General features: G+C 45.3%; 1 protein-coding gene across 2 annotated transcripts in view; it reads right to left on the reverse strand.

Annotated features, from left to right (window-relative positions):
* Positions 1-16451, reverse strand: part of reln (reelin) — a 238129-nt gene that overhangs the window by 64301 nt on the left and 157377 nt on the right. The gene's annotated exons all lie outside the window — the stretch shown is intronic.

A 16451-nucleotide genomic window follows, 5' to 3' on the forward strand; every position in this document is an offset into this window, starting at 1 on the left:
CCCCGGACATACGAGTATAAAAGGAGATGGCATGCACCACTCATTCAGACTTGTTCTTCGGAGCCTAGCGCATGTGTGTGTGTGTTCGTCCCGTCACCTTATTCTTTGCTGCAGGAATTTACGGCACATATCAGCGGTCGCTTCAGCGGCTGAGTCCACAGGTGTTAAAAGATTATATTCCAAAAGAGTATGTTTTCTCTAAAATAACTCGCACAAACGATTGGCATCTTTTTAAAGATGTCCTTTTGCCTTTGTGCTACTAGGTGCGACCGTTATCTCTCCCCACCGGATGGTCATGAGATCTGTCTCAAGTGCTTGGGTCGCCAGCATGCCGAGGCAACTTTCGTGGAGGGGTCATGTTCTCACTGTGAGAACATGCCCATGAGAACGTTGCGGTCGCGGCTCTCTTCCTTCTTCGTGAAGCAGAGAGCCACCGCAGCTGCTTCCAGACCCAGTCTGTCCTGGGTTGAAACTTAGGCGGCTGCGTCAGCGATCTGGATGTGGATATGGGAGTGTTTCCGCCGGCTCAATCCCCGCAGACCTCCCAGCCCCCAGCATGCTCATTCTGCCCGGTACAGTTCACGAGCGAGGTAGGCGGTCTGCCTCAGGGTGGATTTAATATCTCATTCGGGGCTCACAACGAGGATGAGTCATCGGTTGCAGCATTGGAGGGTGGGCTTCTGCTTTTGGAAGTGGACGAATCTTCTGAGCTCCGGCTTTTAGGCGGTAGAGCTCAGGATGAGGCGGACACCGAGTTGGCAGCCATGCTTGCCTGGGCGGCCGCGAACATCGGGCTTGAGTGGAACACTCTGCCCTGCCCTGAGTGCTCGTGGCTTGATGATTTGCTTCTGGGCTCCAATGCTCTTCTTTCCGGAAATGCACGAGGAGCTCGCAAAGTCGTGGAAGGCACCTTTCACTGCCCCTACATGCTTCGCCGGCTCGTCCACCCTGACTACCCTCGACGGTGGAGCGGCTAAGGGATATGTCGAGCTTCCCCAAGTAGAGCATGCCATTGCGGTGCATTTATGTCCGCAGGACGCAGCCACCTGGAGGAACCGACCAAGGCTCCCTTCCAAGGTGAGTACGTTTTCTTCGTCACTCGTGGTGAAGGCTTACAATGCCATGGGTCAGGCCGCTTCCGCCTTGCACGCCATGGCCTGCAGGTCCACCAGGCCAAGGCGCTCAAAGATCTGCACGAGGGTAAGACCGACCTAGGGCTTATACAGGAACTGTGTACCACGACCGACCTCACTCTATGGGCGACAAAAGTCACGGAACGCGCCCTGGGCCAGACGATGTCCACCTTGGTGGTCCAAGAGCGGCACCTGTGGCTCAACCTTGCGGAGATGCGTGACGCCAAGAAGGTCCGCTTTCTCGATGTGCCCATCTCCCAAGGGGGGCTCTTTGGTGACACTGTCGAGGATTTCGCCCACCAGTTCTCGACAGTGAAGAAGCAGACGGAGGCCATCAAACACATCCTGCTGTGGCATGGCGTGGCTGCCTATAGGCCTCCGAAGTCCTCCTGAGGGTCCACTCACTGCCCCCTTTGGTACTCCTTGTCCGAGGCTCCCCTCGGCATGGATGCCTTGGCGCACATCTGGCCTCGGGGGTTGTGCAAGTATGCGTTTCCTCCAGTGAGCATCATTGCACAGATGTTGTGCAAAGTCAGGGAGGACGGGCAACAAGTTCTGATGGTTGCACTATACTGGCCCAACCAGACTTGGTTTCAAGACATGATGCTCCTGGCAGTAGCCCCTCTCTGGTGCATTCCCCTGAGGCAGGACCTTCTCACTCAGGGGCAGGGCATGCTCCGACACCTGCGGCCAGACCTCTGGAATCTCCACGTCTGGCTCCTGGACGGGACACGGAGGACCTAGCCGGCCTTCTGCCAGCGGTGGTAGACACGATCACTCAGGCCAGAGCCCCCTCCATGAGGCGGCTGTACACTCTGAAGTGTCGTCTCTTCGCGAATTGGTGTTCTTCCCGCAGGGAACATCCACGGAGATGCGCAGTCGGGTCTATGTTGTCCTTTCTACAGGAGGGACTAGTGAGACGGCTGTCTCCCTCTACCCTGAAGGTGTACGTGGCTGCTATTGCAGCATATCATGATACACTGGATAGGAGACCCTCTCGACAGCACGACCTGATCACCAGGTTCCTCAAAGGCACGAGGAGATTGAATCCCCCTAGACCGTGCCTGATTCCCGCTTGGGATCTCTCTGTGGTCCTACCTGCTTTACAGAGAGCCCCCTTTGAGCCCCTGGAGCATGCTGAGCTCAGCACTTTTTCCCTGAAGACGGCCCTCCTGGTGGCGCTCACTTCTATCAAGAGGGTGGGGGACCTGCAGGTGCTCTCTGTCACCAGCGAATGCCTGGAGTTCAGGCTGGCTTCGAGTGAGTGACAGACAGGGAATGTCTTGGTTACTGATGTAACCTCTGTTCCCTGATGGAGGGAACGAAACGTTGTGTCCCTCCTGCTGCGGCGCTGAACCGACCGCTGACATGGCCGGGACTCTCTCTCGGCTCCTCAGCACAACTCTGAATGAGTGGTGCACGCCATTTCCTTTTATACCCGTATGTCCGGGGCGGAGAGTGGCATGCAAATTCCACTCGCCAATTGTCACTGGCCTTTTCTGAATGAAGCAAAGGTGATCAAGAGCGAACCCCTAGCGTCACTACATCGACACAATGTCTCGTTCCCTCCATCAGGGAACAGAGGTTACATCAGTAACCAAGACGATTCTATCCCCTAACCCTACCCCTAAACCTAATCCTCACAAAAAACTTTCTGCATTTATACATTTTCCAAAAAACATTGTTTAGTATGATTTTTAAGCGATTTGAATTATGGTGACAATAGAAATGTCCTCATAAACCACATTTATAGCATAATACCTTTGTAATTACCAATTTGTAACCTAAAAAAACCACCCAAACCCACCCACACACACTCACACACACACACACACAGCAGAGATACAGTATCCTTAAAAATACTAGCTCCAAAAGTGTTTCAATGAGACATCTATTACACTTTGTCAGTTATTTTTAGTTAAGTAATGCAAATCTTAGTGATTTATGTATTTATTCATATATATTTGGGAGAAGGTATCTCAACTCCGCTATTGCAGGATAAACTTTTTTTCCTGTTATTACTGTTTCTCTGTTGAGCTTGTTTGTCACTTGACAGTCGTTGACTCGCACAGTGGCAGTGACCAGCAGGTGTGGAAGCGAGAATGTTAAAAGTGACTGAAAGCGCGAGCAGACTGATGCCGCACTCATGTTGTATAAAGTGGCTTATAATCAGATTTATACCACGGGTCTGTTGAATGCTTGATTCTGATTGGTTCACGGACTTTCTAAGGTGTGCAATTATTTTTCAGGTAAATGCAGGGCTATGAAGTAGTTCCAGGTCTTGACCGCATAACAGTTCCATATCACGCCAAATTATTTCAGTTATTTCAAAGAGCCCTACAGGCTACCACGACAAAATAACCAATTAAAACAAAGACACTGGTAAAGTTCATTGGATAAGAATGACAAACAATGTCTACAATATCCTAAATTTATTTAAATTTCGATTGAAAAGCATCCTTGGGTTCCTTCTTTCTCTCTCTCTCTCTCTCTCTCTTTTGCTCTCATCTCACCCACACACACGCACACATTGAGACCCCCCACGACTTGATCAATACAACAGTTTCTATTATCCGAAGTAACTTTTAATATGTGAAACTTTTTATGTTTCAATGTATTTCGCCCTAATTAGCTTCACATAGCTATAGTGGAAAGCACCGCGCTACCCCTCACCCTCTGTTTTGCTCTCACACAAACTCTCTCAGGAGCAAGGTCAGCACACCCCCGCAACTCACTGGGATTGTAAACAGTTGTTTAGCAATGGAAAAGCTGGACAAGAATGGCGACACTCGTTGCTGTTGACACTTAAACTTACACTTTGGCAATTTGAAGCAATATTTTTCCTGACAAGAGCCACTTTAAACACATATAATTCCACACACGATCTCTCTGCTTCTATCTTTTTCTTGCACACACACACAAGCACTACCTTGTTACTCCAATGCAGATAAGCAGCGCATTCTCTGTTGCTAGTTCTAAAGTGACGTTTTCGAATTAGTAACGAAGGCTTGAGCTGTATCAAAGCTAGATCCACTTGATCAATACAACAAATTCTATATTATCTGAAATATCTGTGGGAAACACCTTCACGCTCCCTCACACTCTCACACACACACACACAGTACCAAACAGGTGGGGACACATTCATTTACACATTATGCCCACACTTACTCACGAGCGAAAAACAGAACCATCATCTTAGCGCACACCTGCATCTCAGTAGGGTTGAAAACAGTTGTTAAGGTTTACAATGGAAAAGATATTTTCAAAAATGGTGACACTCGCTGCTGCTGAGAAGTGTGCTTAAACATACATCTTGGCTATTTTGAAGCGATGTTACTTCTGACGAGAGCTGCAACAAAAAAGGTAGTCCCAGAAGCAATCTCTCTCAGTTTATGAGTTTCTCTCTTTCAATCCCTAAAAAACAAACTCACACACAAACGAACACACACATGCACAGACACACTAACTTATTACTCCAGTAAGCGTTGCAATCCTCCATTGCTAGTTCTAAAGTGATGTTTTCGAACTAGCAACGAAGGCTTGGACTGTTTCAAAACAAGACGCTGAATCTGTGGCAGAAGAAAGTAGTTCCAATCACAAGATCATTTTAGGGATGAAAACCAGAAAATGTCTTGAGATAAAACCCTGAACGATGTATTAAGGTGTGATAACCTTGGTATAAGTAGAATAATTGACTCCTGCCCGTTGAATTATTGAAAAATAATGCTTCGCTGCATGTTGTGACTGCATTACCACCTTGGGTGTGCATTATTTTTCAATAATTTAATGGTTCATCGTCAATTATTCCTTACTTCTATTCACAGATTTGTAGTTTAATTCATTATTTTGATCCTTTTGCCGTTTCCTTTCCTCTATAATGGTTCAGCAGTTTATCAATACTAAGAATTACCATAAATACCATAAAAAATGGACACCTCAAAATTCATAAACATTCAATAATTTTATGAGATGACAACATCACATGGGCCACAAAAAGATGGATTTTGTGGCCTGCGGGCCATCTGTTGAGTAACATAGCATTAGAAGATAAAAATGCAACATCTTACTGACATATAGGGTAAGACGGGGTAAGACGCCCCCTTTAAGAACAAAGTTCATTTACTTTACCCCACTAATGGGGCAAGATGACCCGCCCACCTGGGGCAAGGATCCCCCCCAGGGTAAACTTGTCCCAGGTGTCATCTGATTTTTACAGAATGTATAAAATACACCTGATATCATCCTTAATAATGTATTTTTGACATTTAAAGTAAAATATAAATCAAATATTGTATGTAAACGTTTTTCACATTTTAGTTGAATAATTGAATAACTAAACAATGACAAGGCAAATCAACTAACAGAATCCCAGTCAAAGTGATTAATTTGAAAGGTAAACTTATTCTATTAATTATATACTGTGCAGGTCTATGAATATATACATATAAAGACACCCATATTTTTAATTGAAGGCATGTCATAATAGCAATACTATGAATATTGATTGAATTCCACTCAATTTGCCTATTAGGTTATAAGGAATAGAGAAGATGTTTGAAATGTACATCTAACAAAATCTTACCATCTTACCCCAGGGGGCGTCTTCCCCATCTTACCCTAATGATAACAGGATTGAATACCTGGCAACCACCTACAGTTTCAAAGCATCGCGCTGTGCACCAGAATCAACACAGTGCGCTAAATGTGATTCCTGCATGAATACATTTATGCCGCCTCTAGTCTATGCTATTAAAAAGTATGTGTAATTCTGTCTGTTTTCATGGTATTTGTGTGGCTGCAAGTGTGGCATATGTGCTGAAATTTGCAGTGTGAAAACTGATGGCTCTAGATAAGAATTAGGTGAGTTATGTCCAAATCGGAAAGTAGCAGAGCATGTAAACTTTTGAGGAACAGCAGTTAAAACAACAGTAATATTAAGAGGTAAAATATGGGAGAAAGTACTACAAAGACTAGGAGAGGGAAAAGGACTTCATGGAGTAGTTCACAAATGCTCCAAAAAATTAGAATATTATGCAAATAGCGTACTGTAAAATTTCTGGTTTGTAGACATATGGATGGCTAGATCAGTGTGACATATTGCAACATACAGTAGGCTTAGTAACATTTTGCTAGTGGTTTGAGATTCACAAAAATAATTAAACCGACAATTTAAAACAAAATGTGTTGTGCTGACCCCCACAGTGCAACAGAAGCATTGCCAGCCCCATGGAGAGCACCCCCACTTCTGACAGGGAGAGACTACCCACTGGAAGTGATCAGGACCATGCAGAGTTCCACTCACACAGGTGTGCTGCGTCTCCCCACTGGCAGGGAATCACAGGTGTGTGTCATCAGGTAGTTATCAGCAGCCCACATTTGAGCCAGGACAGAGATACCGCATGTGTGAGACTGGGAAACCTGAACAGTTACAGCTTATCAGGTGGCTGCTCTAAAATCGTTCTCGCGGTACTTTAATGGCATACATCACAGTGACGCGGCGGTGGTGCCGTCTAAAGTCAGACAAAATTTCTGACATGCACTGCTTCAAGTTTGCTGCCGATCGGTCTGTGCAGCACTGCATGAAGTCGAACACACCTATTCGTATACTACACTGTTGTCACATGATCCTCCAATTGGCATAAAGCTAAATGAATTATTGTAAAAAAAACAAAATGTATGACTTTTTCTGACAAAGGCATTTTGCAATCCAATCAAATAATGAGTTAAGAAGGGGATTGAAAGATTAAACATTGTGCTTAACTTTGCTTCCAATTCAATCGTCACACTAAAAAATAAAAGGTTTAGTTGAGCACATTGCATTACAGGACAGTATTCCATGCAGTGCGCTCATTTTGGTACATGTAGAAGGTCATCTGGGAATTCCATGCATGCAGAAAATTCACATACTGTGCAAAAATACAAATAAAAAAATAGAAGTATCATAATATGACACTGCTAACAGTCCCAAAATATTATTTAGAGGGATACTAAACATCGTGATTAAATTGTAGTACATAATACATTACAAGAAACTTTAAAAAATCATCTTAAATATGGCATTTCCAGTAGAATTGTTTAATAATAGGATCAAATGTTCAGTCTCTACAAGAATACCTGGCTGCAGCTTGCTGAAGGTCCTTCTCAGTCTCTATCACGCACATGCTAGGTCTCACTTGGGTGGTTTAGCTTTTGACATTGATTTGGATGAAAGTCAGTGAGCATTTTCGGGTGATTCGAAGAGATATGGTAGGTTGCACAAACAGAGACAGCTTCAAATAGATAAAATACTGGCGGTGCAAATAGGAGCATAAAGACAAGGATAAGTGTCTAGCTGTGGGTAGGAATGTTGAAACCATAACCACTTCGACATGGCGTGCTAGTCGCAGCAGCCATGGAAGCCGAGAGGCAAAAATACAGTTGAAAACAATCTGAGGTGCCCCATGCACTTCATCGATGCAGTTACAAAGGAGCGCAACAATGTGATAAATGAGCAAGCATGTGCAGAAATTCGAGGCGGCCCTAGCACGGGCAACCCGGGGATGAGGCAACTGACTCCAGCCGGGTGAACTCTCCAGCCTCACCATCGCCCCTTGGCCAGCGCATGGTAAGTTTTATATCGCCGGGTGCCCTCTGGGCCTCGGCGCCCACTTGGTCGGTAAAACAGCAGTTTCCTCATTCCCTGGGTCAGTGCACTCATGATGGCCAGGCGCTGGAAGTCTTTCCGGTCAATCAGGTGAATGCGAGTACCTCCCGTTCCCTCGTTCTCCGTCGAGAGACAGCCAGCAAACAGGTAAGTGTGCTGGTTTCTGGGGTCGCTCGCCCACCCCAGTCACCGGCCGCCATTGCGGGTTTGTGGAGCAGCACGTCCCCCTTGGGCTGTCTTCCAGGTGTGGTGCCTGCTCTGCCTTGCCGCGAACCACTCTGCCCAGGCACGGTAAGTCCAGTCATCCACTAGGTGCCACTGGTGCGGAATCTGGAGGCCTGGTTAGTGCTCTCCAGCCCCTTGCTGTGGCTCATCAGGACGATTCGCCTCGGCTACACGATCCAGTTCGCCAGACGCCCGCCCAGGTTCAGTGGCATCCTCTCCACTACGGTGTGGGGCAAGGGTGTCTCCGTCCTCTGGGCGGAGGTTGCCACCCTTCTGGCGAAGGAAGCAATAGAGCCCGTCCCCGTAGCCGAGTTGCGCAAGGACTTTTACAGCCCTTATTTTATCGTGCACAAGAGAGGGGGAGGGTCGTGCTCCAATCTTGGATCTGAGTGCTTTGAACAAAGCCTTACACAGGCTTCCATGCAAGATTTTAATGCAGAAGTGCATCCTGACATCAGTACAACATCAGGATTGGTTCGTGGTCATTGACCTGAAGGACGTGTACTTTCACGTATCGATCCTTCCTTGACACAGACCTTTCTTCGGTTTGCCTTCAAGGGATGAGCATACCAGTACAAGGTCCTCCCCTTCGGACTGTCCCTGTCCCCTCGTGTCTTTACCAAGGTCGCAGAGACTGCCCTGGCCCCGCTGAGGGAGAAGGTCATTCGCATTCTCAATTATCTCGATGACTGGCTAATCCTAGCTCACTCGTGAGATCTATTGTGTGCGCACAGGGACCTTGTGCTTCAGCACCTCAACCGACTCAAGCTTCAGGTCAATTGGGAGAAGAGCAAGCTCTCCCCTGTGCAGAGCATCTCTTTTCTTGCTATGGAGTTGGACTCAGTCACTCTCAAGGCACGTCTTATGACCAAACATGCTGAAGACCTTCAGGCAGAAAGTAGCGGTGCCAGTGAAACAATTTCAGAGGCTCCTGGGACATATGCCATCCTCTGCGGCAGTTCTCCCCCTCGGGTTGATGCATATGAGACCGCTTCAGCACTGGCTACAGACTCGAGTCCCGAGGTGGGCATGGCGCCACGGCACCCGCCGTTTAACCATCACACCACAGTGCTGTCATACTTTCAGCCCTTGGTCAGACCTGGTGTTTCTACGGGAAGGTGTTCCCCTAGAGCAGGTATCAATGCATGTCGTGGTCACGACAGACGCCTCGAACTTGGGCTGGGGTGGCGTGTGTAATGGGCAGGCAGTCTCAGGGCTCTGGACTGGAGTCAGTAGACGTTGAAGTTGCTGCGAGCCACTCACCTTCCAGGCGTCCTCAACAATGCAGCGGATGCACTCTCATGGCAGGTAATGCTCCGTGGGGATTGGGGACTCCACCCCCACGTAGTCCAGCTGATTTGGGAGAGATTTGGGGAGGCGCAGGTAGACTCTGTGCAAAGTCCTGTTCATTGCGCCATACTGGCCCAACCGGACTTGGTTCTCAGATCTGATGCTCCTGGTAGTAGCACCTCCCTGGCACATTCCTCTGAGGCAGGACCTTCTCACTCAGGGGCAGGGCACACTCCAGCACTCGCAGCCAGATCTCTGTAATCTCCACGTCTGGCTCCTGGATGGGACGCGGAAGACCTAGTGGGTCTTCCACCAGTGGTGGTAAGCACGATCACTCAGGCCAGAGCCCCCTCTATGAGGCCGCTGTATGCCTTGAAGTGGCGTCTCTTTGCGAACTGGTGTTCTTCCCGTGGGGAAGACCCACAGAGATGCGCCGTCGGGTCTGTGCTGTCTTTCCTTCAGGAATGTCTCCCTCTACCCTGAAAGTGTGGCTGCCATAGCAGCTTACCAAGACACACTGGATGGGAGGCCTTCACGACAGCGCGACCTAATTCACAAGTTCCACAAGGGCGTGAGGAGGTTGACTCCTCCTAGACCGCGACTGATTCCCTCTTGGGATCTCTCTGTGGTCCTACCTGCCCTACAGAGAGCCCCCTTTGAGCCCCTGGAGCAGGCCGAGCTCAGTACTTTGTCTCTGAAGACAGCCCTCCTGGTGGCACTCACTTCCATCAAGAGGGTGGGGGACCTGCTGGAACGCTCTGTTAGCAGCAAATGCCTGGAGTTCGGGCCGGCACATTCTCACATGATCTTGAGACCCCGGCCTGGTTACGTACCCAAGGTTCCCACCACTCCCTTCCAGGATCAGGTGGTGAACCTGCAAGCACTCCCTTCAGAGGAGGAAGACCTGGCCTTGTCGTTGCTGTGTCCAGTTTGCACCCTGTGAACCTATCTGGACCATACACAGAGCTTTAAATGCTCTGAGCAGCTCTTTGTCTGTTTTGGAGGACAGCAGAAGGGGAAAGCTGTCTCCAAGCAGAGGCTAGCCCATTGGATTGTGGATGCCATTTCTCTTGCATACCAATCTCAGGACTTGCCGTGCCCCTTGGGAGTCTGGGCACACTCCACTAGAGGTGTTGCTTACTCCTGGGCACTGGAAAGGGGGACCTCTCAAGCAGACATATGCAGAGCTGCAGGTTGGGCTACACCCAATACCTTTGCGAGGTTTTATAACCTACGCATAGACCCGGTTTTGACCCGAGTGTTACACGGTAACAGCAGGTAGACCAGGCGGCCATTTTGGTGTACCGCTTGCTTTGCACTTTTTACCTTTTTCAAAGGTGATAATGTGCGCCTTTTTGCCCACAACAGTTCCCCGTATCTGGTGAACCCCGGATGCCTCTTTAATTCTTAAGCACTGTTCGGTGACGAACTCGGCAGAGGAGTAACGACACCAGGCCCAGTACTCGTGGTATGCCCCTTTTCAGGTGAGCCCGTGTGCTCGGGCTCAGTGCTCCATGCGTGGTGATTCCCCCTCCTGTATGATGAGTTTCCACTGTTCGGTTTCCCCTTAGGTGAACCCTGTGTTTCCCCTTACCAGAGCTTTCTCTGCCTCGGCCACTGTGGCTGCGTACCCTCTCTGTAGATAAGGTCCTCCGGTGGTCTCATTCCATATGTGAACTTCCCTGTTGGTAAGTCCATGTGAGGTATTCTCCACATGTTAACCTCCCTCCGGTAGGATGTGGTCTCCATTGTGCTCTCCTTCCTGGAGAGGGAAGAGCACTTCCCAGCGCTATTCTAGAAAGTGCTCGGCGGGAAATTGCTTAACAGAAAATTAGGAAAGGCCGGTAGCCTACTTGGGTAAGTGCCTTCTCCCCCCTTAACGGGACTAGGGAGACGCCTTACCTAACTCGCTGGAAGGTCACAACGTGGTTGAGTGCTCGCTGCAAGACACACAGCAGCTTGCCCATGTCCACTCTTCCATACCTCGTAACACGGTTCAGCGCCTGCGGCGTTTCCTATAGGAAACCCTAGTGTCACTACATCAACACAGCATGAAGTCTTGGTTACTGATGTAACCTCTGTTCCCTGATGGAGGGTAACCCCTGTCCCTCCTGCCGCGGCACTGAACCGGCACTGAGGGCAGAGAGTGGCATGTAATTTCCACTCGCCAATTCTCATTGGCCTTTTCTATTTTAAGCAAAGGTGATTGGTGCTTTCAAGATCAAACCCCTAGTGTCACTACATCGACACAATGTCTCGTTCCCTCCATCAGGGAACAGAGGTTACATCAGTAACCAAGAGTTTCATATGCTCAAAATATGCCCATTCTGATGTTTCATACTTATGTTTTTCTTTCTTTAAAAAGAGGGGGATGTAATTACTGGTCATAAAAGTGTTGCCCACCATTCACTACATTAGCCATAAAGCTTTGTGCTTTTGATTACAGGAAGTGATGTGTAAGCAATAAAGAGAGCATGAGCGCCAAACAAAGGCTGTTCTCGAAGTGTGTTTATTAAGGAGTTAAACATTAAACGTTACACTCCCTAAGGAACAACAGACCCTCCAGCTCTGACAATGTCCCAACAAAATTATTCAAGCAGGGCAGGTACCTCTGACCTAGAGCTCTACATCAGTACATCCCTGAAGTCTGAGACTGGGAGACTGTCTCCCAACAGTAGAAAGATGTCGTAATTGTCCCTATATAGAAAAACAAGGGGAATAACGGCATCTTCGGCAGTAGTCACAGGATCTACATTATGTCTGTTGCTGAAATGATCCTGGCTAAAGTGATGTTTGGGCTGACATGATTTTAACTGCGTGGCAACTCTAGGAAAAGTGTCGAGAACAGCATGAAGATCTTTCCATGGTCTTCACTGACCTCTCCAAAGTCTTCAGGAAACTGGGCAGGAAACTGATTAATGCAGTTAGCTTTTCACCCACCAAGACCAACTGGTAGACAAAGTGACTTAACACACACACACACACACACACACACACACATATATATATGTGTATATATATATATAACCGAACAGATACAGAACCTTCGGTACGGTACACGCAGTCACACAAATTATTACATATCCTAGCATGTGTGAAACCAATATTAAAACCACATATAATGAACAACACAAACTGTGTGGAACTAAAATGAAAAAAAGATTGTGGAGCAACACGGGACCACGCAGAACCAAAACTTAACAGAACAGAGAGCCACACAGTATACTAGAAACTGCGAATTGGATAAATGCATGTGAAGATTATACTAGCTAGCTCACAATTTATACCAACTGTAATGGAACTAAACAAAATATAAATATGAATTAATTAAGCCAGAGATTAAAGACCCAACACTATCTCAAAAATCTGTTGTTTGGGAGCATTATGGTTTTGAAGTAAACTACAGTAATACTGGGCAACGAGTAGTGAACAGGACAAAGGCTGTGTGTTGGCTCTGTTTCACTGAAGTCGAGTATGTCTCAAGAAACATGATGACTCATTTGTGGCTACATAATCTGCATGTGTCTCTTTTGCTTATGGGAGCAAATCATAAACATCCTGTGTCAAGGCTGGGTTGGAGAGAGAGGGAGAGGACTTAAATGCAGCGTAGAATGGGCTTTATTAATACAAAAAAAAAAAAAAAAAAAAAAAAAAAAACTACCCAGAGGGGGAAAATGTAATAGTCCAAGACAGGCGCTGATAGGACTGGCTGAGCTGGAGGAACTGGACAAGACTGGACTGGATCCAACTGGACTCGACTGGATTGGACAAGACCGGATCAACAGGACACACATCTAACAGGGAAAACATCCACAGCGAACTGGCCCAAGACAGATAACAAAGAATAAATAGGAGAGAAATAAGGAGGGTAACGAGAAGGGGCAGGTGAAACTAATGAACTAATAACAAGGCAAACAAGGGGGTGGGGTTATCACTCAAGACTGAGGAGCACGTGGCAAAGAGAAACCTAAACAAAGCCACATACTCACTCATACAAAACACACGAGAGACACAGACTAGACAAGACCTGAATGCACAGTTGCACACCACAAAGTAAAAACAATGTAATGCAAACACCACACCACATATAACAAGACACGAAACATGAGTGTCAGAGTTCAGTCACAAAGGCTATAAACACAACCAACAGAAGTGGCTGAACCCTGACAGCCTGTGCAAGTTAAGTCTTGCCATGGCATTCAAGCAGCCTCTTGTTGCAAGCTCAGACAGAGCTGAAGTGATAATGAATGCCATAGGAGTATTTATTGCTGCAGATATGCAACCATACTCAGTTGTCGAGAACAGGATTTAAGCATCTGCTTAAAGTGCTTCAGCCCCGTTATAAAGTTCATACAAGAACGCATTTCTTCTGTAGTGTCCGCTCTATATAAACAAGCACGAGCTGTAATTGTTCACAAATTGTCCTCTCCTCTGATAATGTGGATATTCTGATTTTCCTGAAAAAAAATAAAAATACTTGAATATTGAATGATTAGTACAAGTGGTGAGCTGAAAAGGCAAAAGACACCTAAATCTGCACTGCTAATGTCTTAATTTTTTCTTACAATTATTATAATTGCACTTTTTTTTTAAACATTTATTATTATGTTTTTATACAATGTGCATATAAGAGGCTCTTAAGTTTTGCATTGTAAGCTTGTTGAAGAAATATGCATAGTGCAGTCATGTATAAATAAGCCTTCACGATAATAATTATTGCCCATCAGCCACTGTTTTCAAAATAATAATTTAAAGAAAGATTCGTTTTCCCTGCTATACTGAAACCGTACCGAACAGTGACCCCAAAACCGAGGTACATACCGAACTATGCATTTTTTGTACTGTTGCAGCCCTTGTATACAATATATACTGTATATATATATAAATATTTGTAAACAGTTGTGTTTATATATAGATTTACACTCTACAATATCAGGAAGATAAGACCCTTCGTCTCTGAACATGCCACACAACTGCTTGTACTACTGTAATGTTCCCATTGCAGGCCTCCCTGCATGTGCAATTAGACCCCTGCAAATTATCCAGAATGCAGCAGCACGTCTGGTCTTTAATGGACCAAAGAGAGCACATGTTACACCACTCCTTGTCTCTCTCCACTGGCTGCCGGTTTATGCACGTGTCAAATTCAAGGCTCTGATGCTGGCATACAGAACAGTCACTGGGTCTGCTCCAGCATACCTAATATCTTTTTTGCAGAGCTATGCGCCCACTAGAAGCCTGCAGTTGGCTAAGGAACGTCGCCTTGTACCAACACAAAGAGGCACCAAAACACTTTCCCGGACTTTCAGCTTTATCATACCACGTTGGTGGAATGACCTTCCCAACTCCATCCGTGAAGCTGACTCACTCTCTGTCTTAAAAAAAAAAACACTAAAAACACATCTTTTCCATGAGCACTTAACCAGTCATTAAAAAAAAAAAAAAAAATTCTGTTGCACTTTATTCTGTTTTGAATACTATTATGATGCTAGTGAAACTTTGTAATACAGCACTTTTCATACCACTGTCTCCTTAAGATGATTCGCTTATGTTTTCCTCTTTTGTAAGTCGCTTTGGATAAAAGCGTCTGCCAAATGAATAAATGTAAATGTAAATATATATATATATATATATATATATATATAATATATACATACTTATGTTATACTGCTCCCCCTGTCTGGGTTTATTTTGTGATAATGACCGGCTGACTGTGCTGTCCCTTAGGACCAAACTCAGAATACCATGACATGAATTGCAGATAAACTGAATACTACAGGGTTCCATTTTGGGGCCTCTTTTGTTTTCATTATAACATGCTCCCTTTGGGTTCAATTTTCCAAAAGTATAATCTTTTCACTGTTATGCTGATGACACAATTTTATCTGCCCTTTAAATCATACTGTAGTCCCTCCATGGGTAATCTTTTTAATTCAATTAATTTTAATAAAGTCAAATCTTGGATGGATTTAAATTTTCTTCAGCTCAATTAAAAACAAAACAGAGGTAATTGTATTCGGTTCCCTGCTTCTGTTACTCCTGTTGGACATCTGTTAGGTCCCCTAGCAGCTAATCTGCATGAAAATGTAAAAAATCTTGGTGTCATTATGGATTCGTCTTTGGCTTTCACCAGGCAGGTTAGTGCTGTTGTTAAGGGCAGCTTTTTCCAACTCCAATCAGTCTCCAAGTTGAAATCTTTTCTTACACAGAAGGATCTTGAAATGGTCATCCATGCACTTATTTTGCCTCGACTGGACTATTGCAACTCTCTATATTTTGGAATGTCACAGTCTACACTTTCTCGCCTACAGTTGTTTCAAAATGCAGCAGCTAGGCTTTAACTAGTCTTAAGAACAGAGATCACATTACCCCTGTACTGGCCTCATTGCACTGGCTACCAGTGAAGTTCAGAATTGATTTAAAAATATTACTATTTGTTTTTAATGCAATGCATGGTCTTGTGCTGCTTTACATCTGTGACTTCCTTAAATCCCATGCTCCCCCCAAGTCACTCAGGTGTTTTTCTGCTGTCTGTTCCTGATTCTCATTTTAAGTCCAAGGGAGACAGGGCTTTTTCAGTTGCCGTTCCACAGCTTTGGAATAGCTTGCCCCTTCATATTAGGTCATCCCCTTCTATTACCATTTTTAAATCTATATGAATGCTTATTAATTTTCTTTAGCTTTTGAATTTAAGTTCAATCCTGCATTTTTTTTCTTCCCCTACTGCTTTGCTGCGTTGTTATATTTACTGTGTTATTGTTGTATTCATTGTATTTATTATGGTTTTTATTGTAAAGCATGGTTCAACAACCATTGTTTTTAAATGTGCTTTATAAATAAATAATGACTTAAAAAAATAATAATAATAACACACACACACACACACATACATATATATATATATATATATTGTTTTTGCTAAAATCTTTGAGTCATTTTGAAAGAACTAATTCATGAAAATGAGTCAGACTTTGCTTAGATAAACTCAAATTGCATTAACAGGGTTGCTGCAGAGTTTTTAAAATCAAATTTAAGACTTTTAAAGACCTTTTTTAAGACCTGAACAAATGAAATTAATACCATATCCCCATACCAAAACAAACCCACACAATCTCAAAATAAATCCTGTATCACAGACTCTTACTTAAACAGGCAGG

Source organism: Myxocyprinus asiaticus, chromosome 26 (assembly GCF_019703515.2).
Source record: "Myxocyprinus asiaticus isolate MX2 ecotype Aquarium Trade chromosome 26, UBuf_Myxa_2, whole genome shotgun sequence".
NCBI lineage: Eukaryota > Metazoa > Chordata > Actinopteri > Cypriniformes > Catostomidae > Myxocyprinus > Myxocyprinus asiaticus.